Source organism: Hippoglossus stenolepis, chromosome 7 (genome assembly GCF_022539355.2).
Source record: "Hippoglossus stenolepis isolate QCI-W04-F060 chromosome 7, HSTE1.2, whole genome shotgun sequence".
Taxonomy (NCBI): domain Eukaryota; kingdom Metazoa; phylum Chordata; class Actinopteri; order Pleuronectiformes; family Pleuronectidae; genus Hippoglossus; species Hippoglossus stenolepis.
In genome coordinates this window covers 24,853,955-24,859,954 of record NC_061489.1, presented here as the reverse complement: position 1 = coordinate 24,859,954, position 6,000 = coordinate 24,853,955, and positions in this window count along the sequence as shown.

The following is a 6,000-nucleotide window of genomic DNA, read 5'->3' as shown; positions in this document are numbered from 1 at the left end:
GTGCAACTCCACTATAGATAAAAATCACTTTTTCCCCCGTTGTGGTGCAGAATCGACTCGACAGCTCGAGGACGCAGCGACGACTCGTTCTGCTGTATCCACACTGTGAGTGCCAAGATAAATTTGTTCCCACTGTCACGGGCGTAGACTCGCTGTGAATCTGGCGAACGGTTCTGGCCCAGGAAACACACACGGCGGCGGCGGAGAGTTGCATCATTTCACATCTCGCACAAACATTACTTGTGGCCTGTGTGTTCCAAAACATCCCTTAGAGAGAGAATACTGTGTCTCATCCGATTACTATACTTATGTCGAATGGCCTTAAAAAGCAAGAAGCGGCAGAACACAGACGTTGCTTACTTTCTCAATCCAGCGTTTAAAGATGTACGTGAGAATATAAACAGCTCAACCAGGAGCCTTATTCACCGGAACATGCAGGAAACAGGAAACCTCACGAGGATATAATTTAGTTTCTCCTGAGGAAGCGTCTAAATGAACGTGACAAGTGTGTTTACACCGAGCACAGACCTCATATATTACATTATATAACTGTGTTACGTAAATAAATAGCTGCTGCTGCTCTGATGATGTGTTTGTGACAAGGGCTCCACTCCCACACTCGTTTGCCAGCTGAGATGTTTTGGCAGTTATTGCAGGCGATTCAATATTAGCTGTGGGAGTTTTGTGCATCGGCGTCATTCATCCTCTCGGGCTCTCTGTCCCTTTCTTTCTCCTCGTGTGTCGCAAACAGACGTGCAGCTCTCGCCGTGGTGGAAACCAGCAGGTGGTTTTGATTGGAGGGGAAATAAAGGGGAAGCGTGGAGGCGAGTGAGAGCGAAGCAGAGGTGGCAGCAGCAGAGTGCACTCTTTGCTGTGTAAGGCCCGGGTGAAAACCTAATTACTTGTGTCCGTGGGAGATGGATGCGTTTGGCTCGTCAGCAGAGAGCAGCTCGGAGATTTAGGGGCTTCGACGGCGCTCTGCGGCACGGCTGCAAGGCATTCTGGGAAAGCTGCACCTGTCAAGAGGACCGCTGACAGCTTCCCCTGCTCTTGTTATACAGCCATGCGTGATCCCGCCCATTAGCAGGCTAATGACACGGTTGACTTGATGTCTGCAGGAGAGCGAGGGGCCGGAGAGGAAGCTCTTCACCAGCCATACTGTATAAACCAAAGAAGAATCCATCCATCCATCTATCTATCTATCTATCTATCTGTCTATCTATCTATCTATCTATCTATCTATCTATCTATCTATCTATCTATCTATCCATCTATCTATCTATCTGTCTATTCATCCATCTATCTATCTATCTATCTATCATTATCTATCTATCTATCAATCCATCTATATATCTATCTATATATCTATCTATCTCTCTATCTGTTAATCTTTCTATATCTATATATACTGTATATATACCTGCATACCTTTTTTATATTCATAGGATATTGTATAGCCTACTATTGTGAATTTATACCTATACCACAGCATTTTATTCTCGTTATATATATCATGTATTTCTTTGTATCTTTACGTACAAATACACAGTTTTACTTGCTCGTGCAATCGTCCTGTGCCACTGCACTTTAGGGCATTTCTATACAAACTACTGTATATTATATTACTGTGAAAGATGTTTATTATGTACATATTCTGTATTTTCTTTAATTAATTTTGTTGTGTTTATTCTCTTGTCTATCTCGTTCTGACTCTTCTGCTGCTGTAACAAGTTAATTTCCCCAGTGTGGGATCACTGAAGTTTTATCTTATCTAATGTGAGTATTTATGTATCTTATTTAAAACTGCAGTAACCAGGGTAAATTACAAGTTGCCCACACACCACATGTGATCTCTGGTCAGAGGTTAAGAAGCCCTCTCCGGTTGTAGAGGTCATCTGGACGTTCACAGTGCGTCTCTGACCTGGTTTCCAACTTTGGAAATGACCCGACTGTACAAACAATCTGTTTTTACACGACGACAGCTGATCTCCGAGACGCCTCCTGCCTCCACGCGTCACCCGGCGCTCGGCTCGTTGTGACAGCGCAGACCTGTGTGCGTCCGTCTCGCCACGTTTAAGTGTGTGTGTGTGTGTGAGTTCACAGAAGGTGGGTTTGAGGAATAAAACAACACAAAAAAGACATTCATGTATTTCATGTATTTCTCTTCCACCATTTGTCACTTGAAAAGCCTCCATGTGGTCAGAGCTGCATTTTCTATCTGTCAATCATTCTGTTCTCCCCCAACGTGCTTCACATTCTCAGACAAACCTCCCGACTTCTTCTTCTGCTGGAGGGCAGACTGATTAATGGCGCCCCCACTCCACACACACTCTGACATATGAAATATGATGGCCAGCTGAATATAGTGACATTTTTGGGCTTTTTGTTTGTGTCTGAAAATAAATAAATAGTAAATTTTGTGTTTTTTTGCTCCTACATAAATGTACATTCCACACACTGGATAGATAACTTGATATGGTCATAAAGTAAACTTGTTCTACCCAGTAAATCAATATCTGAAGTCTGCAGTGAATTTTACATGAGAGCACATTTATATTTTAAAGTTACCAACTAGTTCTGCAATGCACCAAACTATGTGTGATGGAGCAACAGTGACTGAACTCATCCCTGACTCAAGATATTTCGCCCTGCACTTCTCTCACCTTAACAGGAAACACACACACACACACACACACACACACACACACACACACACACACACACACACACACACACACACACACAGTTATGTAGATTGTAGTAAATACTCAGCACTACAGATGATGATAAAGAAATACTGCACCTGCCTCAACAACATTACAGACAATTTACAGTCCTGGGACATGGTTATATTATCTTTCATTTTTATTCATAGTAATTAAATAATAATATTCGATCAGTAATAATAATTACAGAGATTTCGGCCGATATGAGCCCGTCACAGACATATTGGTATCAGTGTGTGTATTTGTCTTTAGTTGCTGATATAACAAAGTTTTTTTTACAGAATAAGAAATGGAGAACATACTGAATTGCATTTGTTTGTTTTTAAATTAATGTACAATATTTAGTATTGAAAAGTTCCTAATCCCGAATATTAGTATCAGCATTGTCTTCCAAAAATCCACATTGGTCGGGTTCTACTACTAATGAGTTTACAATAGAGCCTAGAACTCCAAACCCCACAATGCAGTTCTCTAAAGAAGAAGCAGCTCCTCAAACCAATGAAAAGGTTCCTCCGCCCCAGGTAGAAAACGGATGTGGGCCACTTCTGGCAACGAGGCGGCTGCTGGTCGTCTTGTGACCCGGACAAAATGGACGTGAGCCTGATGTTGCTCACTTATAAAAAAGCAAATGTGGCTCAAATATTCCCCAAAACTAATCTTTGACAACAATGCAGAGCTCCAGGCGAGTTGGAATCTGGATGTGGTAAATGATGAATATGGCCCAAATAGCACAAAACTAATTGGGGCCATTGGAATTGATTTGCCATGATGGCTTCTTGTGGCCTGGATCTGGCAAACAGGAGCTGACTCATCAGTTCATGCTGTACGTGGACCGGATGTGGGCCAAATCTGTGCCACAGCAATTTAGCTAAGTTTGCCAGTGGCAGCGATGATATCAACCTTTTGCGATTCTTCTACCTCTAAACACGTCTCGGACATTCGGGTCCATCTGCGTTGCTGTGACCGGTGGCCACTCGTACTGTAGCGCTGACGTCCCCCCCCCCCCTCACGAGCTGACAAAGAGTCGCACAATAGACGCTCTTATGAGCCGTCACACATTCTCCACATGCCACTGAAGAGCTGTTGTGCATCAGTGTTGTGATGGACGCCTCCCACAGTCAGATGACCCCCTCGCTCCCTTTCTCATGAGACTCGAGAGTTACGTGAGAACGGCAACACCATGAATTCATGTCTTTCAGAAATCCTCTAAAATAGGATTTGACCCATTTTTTAGACAAAAGGTCAGCTCCTCTGTAAAGTCACGGACTGTCGAGGCAGCTCGTTTCCAGGAGGCTCAGTTCCACTCTCATACATTATACATACATTCATCAGTCAGGGAGATCTTTAACTTTAAAAGGTTCAGTGTGAGAACATGACCTTGTTTCTTTGTTTCTGCCAAAACCAGCTCGATTCAGACACTTTCTGATTTCTCTCTCAGACTCTGGTTTGCTCATCATGTACATGTGCAGTGCATGAAGGAAGGAGCTGCATGTTCATAATGTATCTAACATCTGTGCAGTGACGTCTCACTGCTGAACCTTCACAGTCTATTACAGCTTGTTGAAGGAGTATCATTTAGTTAATGGTTTAAATAGAACTGCAAATAATGGGTGTGTTGATTATTTTACCTTTTTATTCATTTGTTTTCTGTAAAATATCAGAAAGGAACTAAACCTAAAGACATTTCTCTTTTCATTTTTAACGTTTTTTTCAATCATACACAAATATTGTAAGAATGATAGAATTGTTTGTCTTCAATTTTTCCAGTTACGCTCCGATTTATACGTCAAGAAATTAAACAAAAGTTCCATTATATTTAAAAAGGTCATTGGGATTAATTCAAACTGAAACAAAGTGGGCTCACTTGTAAATAAAGTTAGATTTAAAGTCGGAGGTTTTCAGTCTTTGTTGATGAGACTTTGCTTCACGGAGACGCTGAGAGCTTAAGTGTAGATGATGCTTTTTGTTTGTCAACCAAGAAGTTAAATCAACTGTAATTGAATTTAATGCTGCGTTCACACCAAACATTGAGTGAATTTTCTTGTTGCGTTACTCATGTGATCATTTGTGTTTACCTGCAGTACTCGCTCGAGCAATGTGAGTAAACACAGCCTGAATAGAGGAGGACTGGATTCACTACAACTGATGCCTTGTACCTGTTGTGGAGACGCCGGAGAAGCCAGTGCCGCTGGTGTCTGGGTCCACGAGACCCGGACATGTCTCCTGTGAGTTTCCTTCTCAACGCTGATTGGCTTTCGAGACATTGCATCATGCAAATGTTTTGCTGAAAATCAAATATTTCCACTCGAGTGCGGGTGAAGCAAAATTGCATCTATTCGCACCTTTGCATTGACTCTGTATGTAATCTCATCACGTAAAGATTTGTCGGGTCTCTGCGGAGCGATGCTCTCCACTGTTTATCCTCCCATTTCGTTATCTATTGATTTGTGTTAGTTTGTAAAAGTATAAAAGACCATAATTGGTATGAAGATGTAATTTGTCAGCACAAAACCTGAGGTTGGGATGGAAGAATTTGTTGATTCAGAAGATTTTTACCAAGCAGTTCCACAGAGTCACATCCTCCCCCCTCCTGCTCCGTCTACTCTGATATAAGGTTCACAGGCCATATGTCCTGATTTCGCTTCCTGCACAACCACATAAACTCACACATGACATCCTCAACACACACTCACACACATGGTAATGACATTCACGCTCACACACACACACACACACACACACGGACACACACATCTCAAACATATCACCCACAGGTCTCCAGAAGACATCAGCAGATGGTGTGAGGGACATGGGGGAGTTTGACTCGAGAGCCAGCTCGCTGAGTCTGCTGCAGGTTTTTCTCTCCGAGCTTTTCCATCGCAGCACATCCAAATGAATTCAGGCTCTCCAGAGATCTGAAACTCTGGGTTTAATGTAGTTCTTCAGCAGTTTGCAGTATGTTCGGATCTTTTAAGAAACGAAAGAGCGAAAGAAAGTCTGAAATTTATAACATACTTGAGGAGAAAGGCAGATATCAATGAAGATGTAGCAACAATTTACTAACCCAGGATTAAGACAAATGTTGAGTCAGCCAGTTACTGTGATGAAATTAGGAATGTGGGGGCATCTTGTTGAGTTCTCATTTAGTGTAGGTTTTTTAGAAACAACACGAAATAGACATTAAAATGTTTGAAATGTTGTCAATAAATGTATTTTACCTTGTATGGGCAAAGGGTTGAGTAGTTTAATACTCAAACTTTATCACTGGCCTGTA